The following is an 18,902-nucleotide window of genomic DNA, read 5'->3' on the forward strand; positions in this document are numbered from 1 at the left end:
TTCATCACACTATACTGTCATTATTTGTTTCATCTCTGTCTCACCCACCAGACCAGGAGCTCAAGGAGAACGGAAAGAGTGCCTTCCAATGCCCAGACAGAGGCTTTATGGTAAGTATTCCACAAATGCCTGTTGAATGAATGAAGCTATGACAAAAAAGAAAAAAGAAAACAACTACAGCTATTTAATGATTCTGAAATAATTAAAAATCACTTGGAATTATATGCTGTGAATTGCTATTGAATTGACCACTAATCTGTTGGGTGTGGAGATGAATTTCAATACATATATGGTTGGTTTGTATGTCCATATATTCTCACAGACATAGATAAAATGAATATTCCAAAAATACACTGAACCTTATGCATGTGAACCTGAGCTTGCACATTCACCTTGTGGGTGAGTTAGGCAGGCTACTAACTTATAAAATGTTATAAGTGATTTTTGCCCTTTCTCAGAATTTGACTGTGTAGTCGGCTCTTCCATCTACTTCCTTGCTACCCAATGGCTGATCCAAGGGAGCATCACCTGGGAGCCTGTTAGAAATGCAGAACTTCTGGTTGCACCCCAAAGTTACTAAATCAGAACAAGAACTCTAGTCAATTGTATGCGCATAGAATTTGCGAGGCCTGAGCTATGTGTTTTTGCTTCTCAACTCTAAGGAAGAGGGCCACCTGGGAACTTGGCTATCGTTCTTTTCCATTTTTCACACCTCTTTTTGCTACAAATGGTTGAACATTCACTCTGTGGAAGATGCTATCCTAGGCCCGGAGATCCAAGGATGAACTAGGCACATGGCTCTTGGTTTTGTGGCTTGTGTCTCCCGTTACTGAGCCCTCACTCTTTGTGGGACAGCTGGATACACCAGGTACTAGAGCTCCAGTGAGCGCTACAGGAGGGCGGACTGGAGTGAGAAGGCAGAAACAGTAGAATGGCCCCATGTCTGCAGTGAACCTGGAGACAGCTGCTTCATGCTCTTGCATCTGAGCGTGTCCAGAGGAAAGGAAGCAGCCAACACTCTTCTTCTTCCCAAGAAAAAAACTTCCCCAGAATATGCCCGTTTCCATAAAGACCCAAGAACCGGCAAAGCCTCCATCAGCTTTCCGGTCCCCAGGCTCCCGTGCAAGCGAGCTAATTCCCCTTTGTCTGGGTCTCTGGGATAGCGTGAGTTTTCTTACTCTGGGGAAATGCAGGGTATTTTAGTCACAGCTGCATGTTCCTGGAGAGCAGGATCAACTCAAACTCCATCTCAGCAGCAGCCCTCAGACACTCTGTGGCTGGCGAATCGCGCCGCAGTCTCAATGAACTCTCACCCAAACAATCAGGAAATTCACCTCCCAGATTTCTTTTCCGCTGTTTCTACAATTACAATTGCATCCACTTCATCAGTCAAATTTCTTGAGCACCTTTGATGTTTATGATAAAGAATACAGAGATTGTCCTTAACAAGAGAAATTGATGTCTAAACTAACAGAGCTTAAAACTTTCCCATGGCTCCCGTTGGCTCAAACATGGAAATTATTCCACAAACTCTTGGCCTGCCAGGCTCTGTGTCCTGGGCGGGCCCCTGGCTCACATCCCCTACCTCTTGCCTGCTCTCAGCACTCCAGCCTCGCTGGAATGTTCTTCCCACCTCCCACCTCCTCTGCCCCTCTTTTGACCTAGTAAACTCCTTTCATCCAGATCGCAGCTCAGGAAAAAAAAAAAAGGGGGACTTCCCTGGTGGTCCAGTGGTTAAGACTCCACACTTCCAATGTAGGGGGTGTGGGTTCGATCCCTGGTCGGGGAACTCAGATCCCACAGGCCAAGTGGCCAAAAAAAAAAAAAAACACCGCAGCTCAGAGATCACTTCTTCAGGGAACCTTCCAGGGGCCCAGCGGCCTGCATTATCTGGGTCCCTGTCCTGTGGTCATGGAGTCTTTCTCCTTCCTTACACTCTCTTCCCTCATTCCTTAGGGTGTGTGCCTCTTTCCTGACTGATTCAGACTTTATTCTATAGACTATGGGAATCTGAAAGTTTTCAAGCAAAGGAGAGATAAGATTAAAGCTAGGGGAAGATAAATTCAGCAGTTGTGGGCAGAGTATATTAAACAAAGGAAGACATTGCACGCACAGGGAAGAGACTGGAATGGCTATCTGTTAAATGCCAGGCCTGGGGGTGTTCTTAAAGTATTATATTATTGGTTCTTCATCATATATCTATGAGGGAGGCTTTGCTGTCCCCATTCTTTAGTTGAAGAGACTGAGACCAAGAGAGGTTTAATAACTTGCTCAAGGCCACATAGCTGGAAGGCCCAGGCCTGCCTGTCTCCTCTAAGCACCTGCCTTCCAGGGAAGCTACTGTGAAAGTTCTTTTATGAGAAGGTAGTAGAAAGGAAAGAACTGACTTGACAGAGATTATAGGGGAAAATCAACAGAATTTATTTATTTATTTATTTATTTTTTAAATTAATTTCTTTTTAATTTAATTTTTATTTTGCGGTACGTGGGCCTCTCACTGTTGTGGCCTCTCCCGTTGCGGAGCACAGGCTCCAGACACGCAGGCTCAGTGGCCATGGCTCATGGGCCCAGCTGCTCCGCAGCATGTGGGATCCTCCTGGACCGGGGCACGATCCCGTGTCCCCTGCATCGGCAGGCGGACTCTCAACCGCTGCGCCACCAGGGAAGCCCCAACAGAATTTATTGATGATTATTTGTGGGGATTGGAGTATGAGAGAGGAATTCATCCAAGATGACTGAAGTTCTCTGCGGGTCACTAACTTCTGGAAGCATTTCTGACACGCCTCCCTTGTGTTCCCTTGGCACTTTGTGTATCCCCCTACCCCTGCAGCAGAGCACTCTTCATAGAGTTTTACAGTTCCCAGTCTGTTTGCCTGTCTTCACCACCAAGGCCATGTCTGTGCAGTCAGGGAAGCAGACAGTGCTCAGTGAAGACTTGCTACATGAATACAACGTGATAAATGAACAAAGGATTGGGCGACCGGGAGAGTGAGGTTGCCAACAACACATTCACAGAGGGAAGTGCCTGGAGCAAAACGCCCAGGATCAGCCAGCCAGAGCAGGCAGGGCAGCTCTCTGGGGCTCGCCCGGCGTGTTTGCCTGTGAGGACCTTTGTGACTTAATCCCACTAAAGAAGAGGACTTTTCCAGGTGAGAGTTAGGTGACTGGGTGGGGCAGGACTGCAGCATCCAGCCTTAGCGGGGACAGAGCTCAGTATGTCCAAGGCTACATGCAGAGCCATATGCTGCAAACCTCAGGGTGCCTCTTGGTGATTTGTTCTTTGGTAGATTTGGCATTTGAAGAACAATCTATGCCACAACTTGTGAAACTTTAACAGCATGAAGGATTGGTTTCCCTTCAGAGTTTGCAAGCGTGCTCTTTGCAAAGAGAATCCACAGGTTGGCTCTTAAAATGGCATCTGCCTCAAACTTTCTCTGTTCCCCATGTAGGGAAGGATCAAAGAGTCCCTCGGACCTGTGATCACCACTCTGTTCCCTCTGGAAGTTGCAAAATCTCTTCCTCACACTCCAGGGAAGTCTCAATATCTCCCCGACATCTTTCTGTGTCAACTGTAGACAACGTCTCCATTACCTCCTGAACAAACCATGGGTGGCAGTCACCTCCTTCTAATCTGCTTCCAGTATTTTTCCCCTCCTCACCTCCCTCTCCACGCTCTTAGTAGGTAAGTTTTTCCAAACACTGGTCAGGACTCAGAGCAGAAAGCACAGTGCCTTAAGCTGGCATTCAAGACCCTCCATGCTGTGCCGGTCACCACCCTCCCTGGACTTAGCTTCTCCTGACCCTCTCTTCATGTTCACCGGCCACAGTCAAGCCAATTCCTAGTTCCTCCCAAAACCCGTCTTCTGCTTTCCAGCCATATGGTCACTCCCAGCCCATAATGTCTTCTCTCCAAGTACCCTGTCAAAATCCTACTGGCCTTCCAGAATTTGCTCAAATGCCACTTCCTCCCTGAAACTGATCCCAACTGTCTCAGTGAAAACTAACCCTTTACTTTGAGTAGATTCCCATAGGACCTCCTTTTCATCACTTATGAAATTTTTCAGAAGATTGTCTGATATTGGAGCTAGTTCCATGAAAGTTAGTGAGAGTAGCCCCATTGCATGATGGTCTCATTTTTGTGTCATAAAGTTCGTTGGTAATTAGCAATCTGCTCACACTCTGCACATCTGTGTGTTGTTCTGGCATTCTCTGCAACCTAAGTTTCTGTAGTTAGTGACCCTAATTAAAACTATTAGCACATCAAAGGAATTTTTTTAGAAAAACAACAATAATTACCTTTAAAATTTTCACAATTTGTTAACATTGTCAAGCTCAATAAACACTGTTTTTTTCTGCTTACAAGTCTTTCAGAAAAAGCTTTGAAATCCCAAGTGAGTGGAAATAGAATGGGTGACCATTTTTCCACTTTTTTTCCTTTTCTTCTTTCTCCTTTCTCTAGTAAGAAAGAGAGTCCATAAAGGTTTTAAGGGCAGCCGACTCAAAAACTCATTATCAGTTGTTTCCTCCCTCTTGAATAATTCTCAGCTTGCAAGAATATGCTAGAATCTCCATATTTAACAATAATCTCCATATTTCTCTTAACCTAGTCCCCTCCTCCAGAAGTGGCACCAGCAAAACTTCTCAGAAAGAATTGTTCATATACGTTCTATCTCTACTTTTTCATTGCCTAGTCTCTATTTTTAATTAAATTTATATTTATATGGTGTTATAAAAATAAATTCATTGTGGGAAGTTAGAAAATACAGATGAGCTCTGAGAAAATTAAAAGTATCCATGTGGCGGATGCACCTAGAGATGATCATACTAAGTGAAGTCAGTCGGAAAGAGAGACAAATACCATATGGTATCACTTATGTGTGGAATCTAAAATATGACACAAATGAACCTGTCTATGAAAGAGAAACAGACTCACAGAAATAAAGAACAGGCTTGTGGTTGCCAAGGGGGAGGAGGGGAGGGGGAGGGATAGACAGGGAGGTTGGGATGAGCAGATGCTATTATATAGCAACTATTATATAGAGGATGGATAAACAACAAGGTCCTACTGTATAGCACAGGGAACTATATTCAATGTCCTGTGATAACCCATAATGGAAAATAATATGAAAAAGAATGTGTATATATATATGTATATGTATAACTGAATCATTTCACTATACTCAATTTAAAAAAAAAAGGATGAGGGCTTCCCTGGTGGCGCAGTGGTTGAGAGTCCGCCTGCCGATGCAGGGGACACGGGTTCGTGCCCCGGTCCGGGAAGATCCCACATGCCACGGAGCGGCTGGGCCCCTGAGCCATGGCTGCTGAGCCTGTGCGTCCGGAGCCTGTGCTCCGCAACAGGAGACGCCGCAGCAGAGAGAGGCCCGCGTACCGCAAAAAAAAAAAAAAAAAAAGGATGAGAAAAAGTATCCATGTGGGGAAACTGCTAAGCACATGGTAAACTGCATTTCCCAGCACCCCTTGCAGTTCAGGGAAACACTTACATTCCATTGGTGAGTGAGACACATCATTTCTTCTCACTAATGTGAATGGTAGTAATATGTTCTACTTATTGGCATGGGCCACAAAACCCCCATGTATACTCCTCTATGCTCTTTCCTCTTCCTGTAATATATAAAAGCTATGACCAAGTGGAATTTATCCCAGGGATGCAAGGTTGGTTAAACACTGGAAAACCAATTAATGTAATACATCATATATAGATAAAAACAAAAATTTCATGATCATCTCAAAGACACAGAAAAAACAGTTGATGAAATCCAACACTTTTTCAGGATAAAAACAGACAACAAGCTAAGAACAGAAGGGAATATCCTCAACCTGATAAAGGGCATCTATGAAGATCCCAGAGCTAACTTCCTACTTGCTGGTGAAAGACTGAAAGTTTTCCTGCTGAGATCAGGAAAAAGACAAGGATGTCCATTCTTGCCCACTTCTATTCAACCTTGTACTGATGTTCTAGCCAGGGCAATTAGTCCATTTGAGACGCTATTTTAAAAAATACCACAGACTGGGTGACTTAAACAACAAATATTTATTTTTCACAGTTCAGAAGGTTGGGAAGTCCAAGATTACGGAGCCAACAGACTGTCTGGTGAGCACAGCTTCCTGGTTCATAGATCAGTCTTTTCATTGTGTCCTCACACAGAAAAAAGGTCAAGGGATCTCTCTACAGCCTGTTTTATAAGGGCACTAATTCCATTCAGGAGGGCTCTGCCCTCATAACTTGATCACCTATGAAAGGCCACACCTCCTAATACAATCACATTGGGGATTAGGATTTAAATATATGAATTTTAGGGAGACACAAATATTCAGTTTGTAAATAGCAATTAGTGAAGAAAAAGAAATAAAAGGAAACCAGATTGTAAAAAAGAAGTAAAATTATCTCTATTCACAGATGACATGACCTTGTACATGGACAATTCTAATGAATCCAACAAAAGCCTAGTAAAACTAATAAATAAATGAGTGTGGCAAAGTTATAGGAAACAAGATAAGTTACACAAAAATCAATTGTATTTTATACACTTGCAATAAATTATCCAAAAATAAATTTATGAAAACAACTCAATTCACAATAGCATTAAAAAGAATAAAATACTTACAAATAAATTAACAAAGAAGTACAAAATGTATATGCTGAAAGCTACAAAACATTATCAAAAGAAATTAAAGAAGAGCTAAACAAATGGATAAATATGCCATGTTTATGGATCAGAAGACAATATTAAGATGGTAATAATCCCCAAAATGATCTGCAGATTCAAAGCAACATCTATTCAGAATCCTAGCTGACTTCTTTGTAGAAACTGACAAGCCAATTCTAAATCCATATTGAATTGCAAGGGACCAGAATAGCCAATACAATTCAGAAAAAGGAGGACAAATGGGAGGAGTCACACTTTCCAGTTTGATAATTACCACAAAGCAATGTTAATCAAAAAGTGGTACTCACATATCGATGGGCATTTAAATGAATGGAATAGAATTCAGAGTCCAGAAGTAAATCCACACATCAATGGTCAACCAATTTTCCACAAGAGTGTCAACAGCATTCAAGGGAGAAAGAATAGTTGTTTCAACAAACGGCAGTGGGACAACTGATTAGGCACATTCAAAAGAATTAAACTAAAACTTTACCTCACACCATATTCAAAACAAACAAAAATTGAATCGAAGACCAAAATGTAAGAAGTAAAACTATAAAACTCTTAGAAGAAAACATAGAGGTAAACCTTCATGACTTGAGATTTGGCAAAGGATTCTTAGATGTGACACCAAAAGCACAAGCAAAAAGAGAAAAAATAGACAAATTGGACTTCAACAAAATTAAAACCTTTTTGGGACTTCCCTCGTGGTCCAGTGGTAAAGAATCTGCCTTCCAACGCAGGGGATGCGGGTTTGATCCCTGATCAGGGAACAAAGACCCCACATGCTGTGGGGTAACTAAGCCTGTGCACCACAACTACCAAGCCCACGCATCACAACTACAGAGCCTGTGCGCCTCAACGAGAGAGCCCGTGTGCCACAAACTGCAGAGCCCACATGCTCTGGAGCTCCCACACCACAGCTAGAGAGAGAAAACCAGAACTAGAAAGAACGCTACGCGCTGCAATGAAGAGCCTGCACGCCACAACAAAGATCCCACATGCCGCACCGAAGACCTGATGCAGCCAAAGAAATAAATTAAATAAATTAAATTAAAACCTTTTGTGCTTCAAAGGACACCATCAAGAAAATAAAAAAGACAATCCACAGAACGGGAGAAAATATTTTCAAATCATATATCTGATAAGGGACTTGTATCTAGAATATATAAAGAGCTTTTACTTATAAAGAATTCAACAGTAAAAAGGCAAAAACTCAGTTTACAAATAGGCAAAGGCTCTGAATAAGCGTTTTCCCAAGGAAGATATGCAAACGGCCAGTAAGAACTTGCAAAGATACGTGGCATCACTAGTCATCAGGGAAATGCAAATCAAAATCCCAATAAGATACCTATTCACACCCATAGGATGACTATAATCAAATGTCATATAACAACAAGTGTTGGTTAGGAAGTGGAGAAAATGGGACCTTCAAACAAAGCTGGTGGGAATTTAAAATGGTGCGGCCACTTTGGTAAACAATCTGGCAATTCCTCAAATAATCAAATACAGAGTTACAGTATAACCCACCAACTCTACTCCTAGGTATATACCCAAGAGAAGTTAAAACATACGTCCACATGAAAACTTATACATGAATGTTTATAGCAAATTATAATAGGCAAAGTTAGAAACAACCCAAACATCCATCAAACGACGAACTGATTAACAAAATGTGGTTTAGCCACACGATGGAATATTATTCAGCCATAAAAGGGAATGAAGTGCTGATGAATTCCACAACATGAACAAACCTCAAAAACATTATGCGAAGGGAAAGAAGGCAGTCACAAAAGACCACAAATGCCATTATTTCATTCACATGAAAGGTCCAGGATAGGGAAATCTACAGAGTCAGAAAGCAGATAGGTGGTTGCTTACGGTTGGGAGCTTGGCAATGGGGGGATAGAAGGGTGATAGCCAAAGAGTCTGGGGTTACTTTTTGAGGAGATGAAAATGCTTAAAACTTACTATGGTGATGGTTGTACATATCTGTGAATATACTAAAAAAGGCTGAATCGTACATTTTAAATAACAGTATTGTATATGAATTATATTTAATAAAGCTGCTTAAAAATACTTGAGCCATTGGCTGTTGGGGTCTATTTGTTACAACAGTTCAGCCTGTCCTAACTAACACAACCCAGAATCTCACAATCCATTCATATTCTTATTTTGATATATATCCTCTATACTTTGTTTTGCATAAATATAATTTTTTAAAAAACAACATTCTTTAATGTGCATTTTCACTTAATTATAACTATTGTTCTATGTCAATAAATATGCTTTTTTTCATTTTATTTACTAGTGAGCATTTCATTTCATTTTCTGTTTTCTTATAATTTTAAATCTTGAGTTGACCAACAGCTGAGCTTCCTTTTTCTTTCAATTTTAATTTTACCATAGCATATCAATTTTTAACTTTTTTCTCTTTTTGTTGTTGTCATGTTTTACAATCAGAAAGATTTCCTTAACTTTAATACCAATCTCTCTAGCATATTTTTAAATTAATTTTTACTGGAGTATAGTTGATTTACAATGTTGTGTAGTTTCTGCTGTTAGTTTCTGTTGTGTTAGCAAAGTCAATCAGTTATACATATACATATATCCACTCTTTTTTAGATTCTTTTCCCACATAGGTCATTACAGAGTATTGAGAAGAGTTCCCTGTGCTATACAGTAGGGTCTTACTAGTTATCTACTTTATATATTGTAGTATGTTTATGTAAATTTCCAACCTTCTATCTTTTCTCTCTAAATGTTCCTTTTTATAGTACCCTATTCTTTTCCATGAACAAAAAATCTTCTCTTATGCCTCTGAAGATATTAATTACAGGGTTCTTTTTTAGTGTTGGTCTGACCTCCACACTGTCTGCTTTCTCTGGTTTCTTTTCTCCTTCCCTCCCGCCCCCCAGTTTGTTCACTTTCTTCTCTGTCTTTCATCGTAGAGGGTTATTTTAAATATATGTTTTTCACTGGCTTTTTGTTCCTGTTTAAAAGTGAGGCACTCATGACTGGAAACTATTTGTGTGTGGGTGCAGTGTGCTAACTGGTGAGCACACTGTACAGTCAGAGAGTGGGGACCAGACTCCTTTGTTGTGGCTCCTCAAATGTCAGTGTCAGGAGTTCTTTTATCTCACCCTAGTCGGTGTCTCCAGGCAGAAGTCTAGTGCAGGCTAGACACCTCCTAGCCTGCACTCTTAGGTATGGCTGCCCGCATTCTGGTTGCTGGGAAAGGCAAGGGGGCTAGAGGTAACCCCGCTCAGTATGTAGAGTGTCCCTTGATCCCCTTTTTATCTCTTTGCCTTACTTCTATCCTTAGCTGTGTGGTCATCTGCAAGCCCAGAGCTGCTCCATTTCAGTCTCTTCCCAGGGCACCTTTGTCTGTTCAACCCACTCCAATCAGTTCTCCATCCTGATCTCTGCCATGAAGCTTCTCTTGTCCAGGTCCTCGATGGCCTCCATCTTGCTAAATTCAAAAGATGTTTTTCTGTCCTCATCTTACTCATCCTCTCAGAAGAATTCAACACAGTTTAGTATTCACTCTTCCTAGGAATCCCTTGTTTATTCCATGACAAGAGAGCTCTCTACTCCCTTCGCTTCGACAGAATTCCCTTCTCTGATTCACTTCCTACAATCTTTTACAAATGTAAAACAGACATGCCACTCTCCTGCCTAAGCACAGTGAAGCATCTCATCACGCTTTGAAAGCATCCAGTTTCCTTAACATGACCCCAAAGTCTCCATGTCATCTCTCTCCACCTGCCCCTTCAGCACATCTCTGACCACCCTCTGTGCACTGACTCTGCCCCAGCCAACCTGGCCCTCTTTCTGTGACTGAAACACACCCAAATTGGTCCCCTGAGGGAGTTTTGCACTTCTGTTCTTCTCCATTAAACACCCTGCTGTCAGATCTTCCCAAAGCCGGCCCCTTCTCCTTATCCAACCTTCAACTCAAGCATCACCTGTTCACCCAACCCAATGATGTGTTCCCACCACCGTGACCTCTGCTACACTTACTGCATCAGTCAGTTCTATTGTCACCATGACATTTAAAACTGTGTGATATGCAATGAGGAGAGGGATGGCGGGAGGGACAAATTAGGAGCATGGGATTAACAGACACAATCTACTATACAAGGTTTACTGTACAACAGATACAATCTACTATACAAAAAAAAGGGTTTACTGTAGAGCACAGGTAATTAATTATACCCAATAGCTTATAATAATTTTTAATGGAATATAATCTGCAAAAAAGTTGAATCATTATGTTATACACCTGAAACTAACACAATACTGTAAACCAACTATACTTCAATAAAATAAAATTATGTGATGTTATCTTGATTACTTCTTATACACTTTCTGTCTGAATCCCCTACAAGAATGGAAGCTCCAGGTGGACAGAAGTATTGTCTGTTTTGCCGCAAGCGGCGCCCGGCACATGGTGGATCCTTGATAAGTGTTCACTGCGTGAACACATGAAGTGGTTACACGTGTGGTGAGCTCTCTGTGGGAAATCACTGTAATACAGCACAAGAAGGATCCATCTTCACCTCAGTCTGCCACCTACATGGAACGCTTCCCAACAGAACAGATTTAAAATGCTCCTTGACCACCATGGTCCCCCAAACTTCTTATCACCACACAGAGCACAGAACTTCTACCCAGAAAGGCAGAGGACATACCTCACAGAGCCACTTCTCATCAGTAGAAAAGCAGGCACCTAGCAAGCAGTAAAAATCTTCCATAGAAATTAGTTAAGAAAAATTCAATGCCTCGAGACAGAACTTTGGACAAGTACACAAGTAAATTCTAAGAATTTAGCACAAATCACTGCAGTATGTGGATAAGCAGAGAAATAGCCAAAATAGTCTAAAAGAGACTGCTCTCTTGTTCCCACTGCTTATGGGCTCCAGCTACTTCCTTGGTGTGAAAGAACTAAAAGTTGGCATCAGAATTTGCTGTAAATCTTTTAGATTACATTTATATAAATGTGCATGGTAAACTGTATATGGGTCTCCCCAAAAAATGGTGAGGAATTAGTCACGCTCAACCAATTCTGACTTAATGTTTCTTGATATTTCATACATGTAGCATACAAACGTGTGGACACTCCTGTACTTTCTTTAAAGTGTGAACACTTTTTGACCCTAAAATTCTACTTTAAGGAAGTTAACCAAAGGAACTAATTAAGAATGTGAATGAATTTGGGGCTAGAAAGACAGTCATTACATTATCATTTATAATAGCAACCTAAATGTCCAACAGTACGAGATAGGTTAGAGCCATCTAAAAAATTATTCCGTGCAGAAATATTTATTGGCCTCGAAGGAGTTCACTAGGTTGAAAAAAGCAGGTCACAAAATAATATGATCCCATTGTATTTATACGATACATATATGTACACATATATATACATCTACTATACATGGAGAGAGAGAGGAAGAATATAAATACCAAAATGAAATTTTAAAAGCAGTTTCTCGGGCTTCCCTGGTGGCGCAGTGGTTGGGAGTCCGCCTGCCGATGCGGGGGACGTGGGTTCGTGCCCCAGTCCAGGAAGATCCCACATGCCGCGGAGCGGCTGGGCCCGTGGGCCGTGGCCGCTGGGCCTACGCGTCCGGGGCCTGTGCTCCGCGGCGGGAGAGGCCGCGGCAGTGAGAGGCCCGCGTACCGCAAAAAAAAAAAAAAAAAAAGCAGTTTCTCTAGATAATAATAATATGGAAGATTTTTAAATATTTGTTTCATTTTTTTTATCCTAATCTAAATTTTCTGTTTTTCGTATAACGAATAGCTGCTACCATTGCAATATGAAAGAAAAAAACCATAGAATTTTAATCAAAACTTTGTCAGTGATCAGAACGGGCACAATCAAGTAGGAAATACGCTTTACAGTGGTTCTTAATCAGTTTATCTCACCTGAAAGAGCCACCCATAATGCACACATGGACGACAACGCAAGCCTTTAAGCCTAAAATCAACTGATAGAGCCCAGCAGACACCTCCGATTTGGATCTCTCTAGACACAGCTGGAGGACCATTTCTTCCTTCCTAAATCTGTCTAATCCTTTAACCTCCATGAAGCTACTACCCCAAGCTTCTCCCTTTAGCTCTCTCATCAGCGTTTTTATTCTTCTTCTTTGGCTCCTTGTCTTAGCCTGGGCTGTCATAACAAAACTCCAGACTGGGTGGCTTACACAGCAGAAGTTTATTTCTCACAGTTCTGGAGGTGGGATGTCCAAGAAAGATGCAGGCGGATTCAGCGCCTGGCGAAAGTGCTCTTCCTGGCTTGCAGACGGCACCTTCTCTGCGTGTCTTCCATGGCCTTTTCTTGGTGCGTGCGCTCGGGGGCCGGGGGGAGAGCTCTGTCTCTTCGTACAAGGCCACTTAACGCCATCACGAGGAGACCACCCTCGTGGCCTCATCTAACAACAATTGATTCCCAAAGGCCCCATCTTTAAATACCAGCACAGTGAGAGTCAGGCTTTCAACACACGAATTTGGGGGGCGGGGGGGACACAAACATTCAGTCCATAACACTCCTCTTCTCATTAAATACGAATGTTTTCCAGGCTCTGTCCTGATGCCCTACACATTCTCCATCATTCCCATGCCTCCGTGGTGTCCACCCCGTCTTTTTTTTAAATCTCAAATATGACCCAAACTCCGACCCCAGACCCAAATCTTCCCTGAGTCCCACAAACGGCTCAAACTCAAATGTCCTGAAGTTTCTACCCTTCTCCAATCTCACTTTAGGAAAAAGAAAAATAAAACACATAGGAAAAGGGGGAAATTGCTCAATCCAGGATCTTAAGACCCAGAATTCAGACCTTAGCGTGAGGGTGTGACTGGCCTCGTGTGGAACTAGCAGTGGTCCCAGGTGCTGACGTGTCAGGGCCATGAAACTCCCGGCCCTTGGCCTCTCTGAGCTGGCAGACATCTCACTAAGTGGACTGCCAAAACATGCAAACTATGGGACATCTCTAGAAACAAGGGGAGCCGTGGGAGACCTTCCTTCGTCCTCATGTCACAACTGGCATATCAGCTGCCTTCTTGAGGTTTCACGAGCAAATCAAAGTAAAAGCAACCTTGGAACAAGTTAACATCGTCCTTCTCACCAGACGTGGCCTAATTCACATTAGCCCTGGAGATTTCTAGAACATACGCCAAATTTCCTTTTTCCACTCCTCTTAGCAGCCCATGCTCTAGCCATTTCTCTCCCAGGTTAGGGCTCAGCTTCTAGGTTTCTCCATCACTCAAATCGGAACGGTCTTTGCAACACGCAGATCTAGTGCATTTCACCCACTGAAAATCCTGGGATGGCTTCCCCTTATCCCCTGGCATAGGATCCTCTAGGACCCGGCTCCTGCCTGCTGCCCACACCTCCACGCTTCAGTCTCGATCACGCTTGCTGCACTTGCTGTTTCTGAGCAAGCCACGTTCTGTCACCTCCACTCCCTTGCACACGCGTTTACTCACACCTTGCTTCCTGTTCCCAACGTCCCAGCTCCTCTCCTACCTGAGAACTTCCCTGGGAACCCTCCCCTGCGCAACCCGCCGAGATTTCCGGGCTCCTTTCTACTTGCTCCCCGTTGTACCTCGGAGAGCCTCAGGGTAGCCAGACCCTGCCGTATTTTGTACTAAATGCTGACCTCTCTCGCCACTGTATTGCGAGCACCCAGAAAATAGTCATGGGGTCTTTTCGCCTTTCTTCTCACATGCGATTTTGGGCTTAGACATAAATGATCAAGAAATATTTTTGAATGAGTTGATGAATAAAATAATGAGCAAACCAAAGAACGACTAAATGGCACCAATGACCACTAAGATTAAAATACCCTTCAGAAGTACTGAGGAATCCTTGTGGCCTTGGATATGGAACACTGGAATTGAGGGAATAAAAAGGCTACAGGAGTTATTTGTGTTACATGGGCGTCAGGAGAGTCAGGGTAATCTGATGTTGGAAAGATGTGAGATGTTGGCCGGAACAGCTTTGCAAGATTCTCTACAATTTGATTTGGTGATTTTTCCACAGCCGTGAGAAGGAGACACTGCAGTTCAGACCCACTGTTTTTTATAAAATAAACTTCAAAAGATAACCCAGGGAAAACAAATCCCACTGAAAGCAACACTCTGTTAATCAGAGACTCTGAGATGGGACCTGCCCAGGCAAGCTCTTCTGCCAATTTATATTTCCTCTTTAATCTATCCCTGGATGCTACAGTTTTCAACTCGCAGAGATTTAAGAGGCACTTTGATTAACGGACTTGATTACTGTCCGCTCATGTTCAACCAAGGTGTTCTCCTCTGTGTTTCACATTTCACGCCCCCATAGCACCATTCCCCACCCCCATAGCACCATTCCCCTTTTATTACAGAAACTGAAGAATGTGATGGCCTGCCAGACAGCAGAGTAATTTATGAAAAATATATTTTTAAAAGGAGAGTGTATTAAAGCTTGAAAAGAACTCTGAGCCTGTTGCTATTTTAATTTTAAATAGTCTATGCAATTAATTAAATGTCAGGTCATACTGACGCCATCAGATTTAGGAGAGTATATGGTATACAACCCCAGAGTCCTAGGAAATATTAAATCAGATTTACCAGGGCACTGCTTCCTATCTTGTTTTTCACATGAAACAACGGTATGGATTGGGTTAAAAAGGAGACAACTTCCAAAAACCTCTACCTGCTATAAATGTTTCCATATTTACCACCATTCTTTAAAAAGAGATTAAAAGAAACAAAGATGAATTCCAAATATATTTAAGCACTAACTCTCTCTTTGGTCTTTTATTTTTCTCAAATCTCTCCTTCCTCACACTAGCCAATTTCAGATACTGACTTCCAGAAGGGGATGGATGAGAAAAGCCAGAACTCAGTGATAAGGTAATGAATGCTGCTCACCCTACTTTAGGACAGTTTAATTTGGATATTTACCTGAACTTTGCTCATGGCTTTACACACCTGGGTCTCAATCAGTCACACCAATGTGCACTGTGTACTGTGTACTATGTAGTGTGTCTCTGGTGCAGCTATTCTAGATCAGCAGGAAAGTTGGGAATCCCTTCAAAATGACATTGAAGGGCTTCCCTGGTGGCACAGTGGTTAAGAATCTGCCTGCCAATGCAGGGGACATGGCTTCGAGCACTGGTCCGGGAAGATCTCACATGCCACGGAGCAACAAAGCCCATGCGCCACAACTACTAAGCCTGCGCTCTAGAGCCCACGAGCCACAACTACTGAACCCGGATGCCACAACTACTGAAGCCTGCCTGCCTAGAGCCCATGCTCCACGACAAGAGAAGCCACTGCAATGAGAAGCCCGTGCACCGCAAGGAAGAGTAGCCCCCGCTCGCGGCAACTAGAGAAAGCCCGCGTGCAGCAACGAAGACCCAACACAGCCATGAATAAATTAAAAAAAAAAAAACTCACTAAAAAACATGACATTGAAAAAACACAACGGTAAGCGAATATTTATTGTGTGAGGAATTGTGCTACGTCATAGATGCTCCATGATGAATATGACACTATTATACTTTTGAGAAAAGGGGATAACAGCAGAAAATGTGCCTTCTCCTTTTAAATTCTTAATTAGTGATTAAGATAAATTCCTATTTCCAGAGTACCTAATAACTGGTCATCAGGAGATGGACTAGAATCAAGCTGAATGTCAGAAGGAAACCAGTTTTGTTTTTTTTTTTAATTAATTAATTAATTTATTTTTGGCTGTGCTGGGTCTTCATTTCTGTGCGAGGGCTTTCTCTAGTTGCAGCAAGCGGAGGCCCGGGCCTCTCACTATTGCGGCCTTTCTTGTTGCGGAGCACAGGCTCCAGACATGCAGGCACAGTAGTTGTGGCTCACGGGCCTAGTTGCTCTGTGCACATAGGATCTTCCCAGACCAGGGCTCGAATCTGTGTCCCCTGCATTGGCAGGCAGATTCTCAACCACTGCGCCACCAGGGAAGCCCAGGAAACCAGTTTTGCATCCAGAATTGGTTGGCTATTAACAACCAATCCTGTGATGACAAAAACTTAGCACTGACATCTACTGCCTGTGGCAGACATCACTAATCAATTACGGCACTTGGCCATCCCTTCCACAGATATTTACTGGGTGTTTCCTACATGTCAGCACTCTAACTGGCACAGCAGACACTGCAGTGAACAAGGTAAACATAGTCCCTGCCCTACTGGAGCTTATATTCTACTGGGAGAAGAAGGCAATACACAAGAAAGGGTATTTCAGATAATGAGAGGCGAGAGGAAGACAATTAAGCAAGGAAAGGAGATGGAGTGGCTGAGAAGAGGGAGGAGGAAAGGTACTTTAGCTGGGGTGGTCAAGTCCTCTTGGTAGAGGTCACATTTGGAGAGAAACTTGATCAGTGACAGAGGGCCAGCCTGACTGACTCCTCAACACAGGTCTCCTGGCAGCCATTACCAGTCAACTGCCAATTGGCTGTGCTATGGATGAACCCTATACAAGGCACGCTGTGGAATGTAGAAAAGTCCAAGGTAAAAACCATTCAGTGGAGCTAGGGGAACACATTTAATTACATCCAACAGCACAAGATTCTGAAATACAGAGTGGAAGGAAGACTTGGAAAACTTGGATTCTCGTCTTCCTTTCAACCTTTTCAATTCTCAGTTTCTTCATGAGTAAAATAAGAGGGCTGAACCCGATGGTCTATAAAATTCCTTTTAGACCCTATGGTCAATAATTATAACTAAAAAGCAAAGTAGGGTTTTAGACAATTAGAGAGATTAGCTAGATTAAGGAGAAAAGTCTTTTGTAAATGGGATCATTTGAACAGTCAGAGGGAAAAAAAAAAAAAAATGTAGCCACAGCTTCTTGGAGTCTTCTTGGTAATCTCAGAAAGAGCCACAATCAGCCCCTGGTTTTGCAAACAGCTTCAACTGCCACAAGGCAAAGCAGTGTCCACCTTAATCTCTAGATGAAAACTAATTGGTGTGGTCTTCTCAGCCACACACATATTCAAAATCACCATCATCCCAGTCATCTGGTCATCTCGAACACAAAGGGCTACACAAAGGCAAATCACCTTGTTGTGGAATACAGAGGAAAGAGTTACTGGAGATTCATCTAGAAGGATCCACCTTTTACTGCTGCCTGCCCACAGGAGAGCCAGAGTTTTCAGAAGTGACACACAAGGGAATTGCAGGTTTGCATGGTAATGATGGGTCTGGATCAAGACTCGTATATTTGTTTCTAAAATTCCTGATCTTCCTTCACAATAGCATTAAAAATAGATCCCAAGTGCATGACAATGTCCCCCTTTTTACAGGCAGGAGTTCAAGTTTGAGTCATCAGCCATGACACAAATATTTGTATGTTACAGTGATACTGTGTTTTTAGATGATAAATGATTGAAATTCACTTTGCGGGTACAAAGCGCTTCATAAATACTTAATCTCCAGAGAGACTTCAACTTAGAGTGCCTGACTCCACTTGGACTTCCTGTCCAAGTCACACAGGATCCCTCTTTATTTGTACACAGTTTGTGTCCCCAGCTGCTGATGGATGCTGACTTGGATATGGCCACCCTGGCAGACCGAGACATCCAGAACAAGCCAGGGATGGTCTTTTGAGTGACTTACGATCCCCAAACAGTCCCACCAATTCACTGTCCCTCTACATTTCCATGCTCTGGAGCAAAGATGAAACTGTCTCTGTGACCCATCCTGGACCACAGGGATGGATGGTTTCATGGGAGGATGTTCTCTCCAGAGAAGAGCTCACGCTACCACTCCAGCACTTTGGACCCATGAACTGTTCATGAGCCAAGTGATAGCTCCCACACACCCCAGCCGGGAGCTAAACAGAACGACCAAGGGCTCGTGTTCCCTGGGAACATACAAGAAAGGGCGGCGCGGATACCATCTCCTCCATTATCCCCCCTAAAGCAACAGTTCTGAAGACACTCACTCAACACAGCTTTGGTCTACACTCCAGAGAGCCTTTAGGGCCAGATTGGAGTGTTCCCAGCCAGAGATTCATGGTTAGTAATAAAGCACAGCAGTGATATTATCTTCTTACTGGTCCTCAATCTTCTCATTTGTAAAATGAAGGTTTGCATCTGTCTTTTAAGGCTTTCACACTGTGGAAAATAATTGGTGGATAAGCCTAAGTTCAAATCCCATCTCCGGCACTTACTGCTTGTGTGACCTGGTTTTGATTTACTTGTCTGTGTAATAAAATAAT

General features: G+C 42.7%; 1 long non-coding RNA gene across 8 annotated transcripts in view; it reads right to left on the minus strand.

Annotated features, from left to right (window-relative positions):
- Positions 1–18,902, minus strand: part of LOC113607324 (uncharacterized) — a 150,207-nt gene that overhangs the window by 112,083 nt on the left and 19,222 nt on the right. The window lies entirely within an intron of this gene.

Source organism: Aethalodelphis obliquidens, unplaced genomic scaffold (assembly GCF_003676395.1).
Source record: "Aethalodelphis obliquidens isolate GAN/ISIS:26980383/991018 unplaced genomic scaffold, ASM367639v1 scaffold47, whole genome shotgun sequence".
Classification (NCBI taxonomy): Eukaryota; Metazoa; Chordata; class Mammalia; order Artiodactyla; family Delphinidae; genus Aethalodelphis; species Aethalodelphis obliquidens.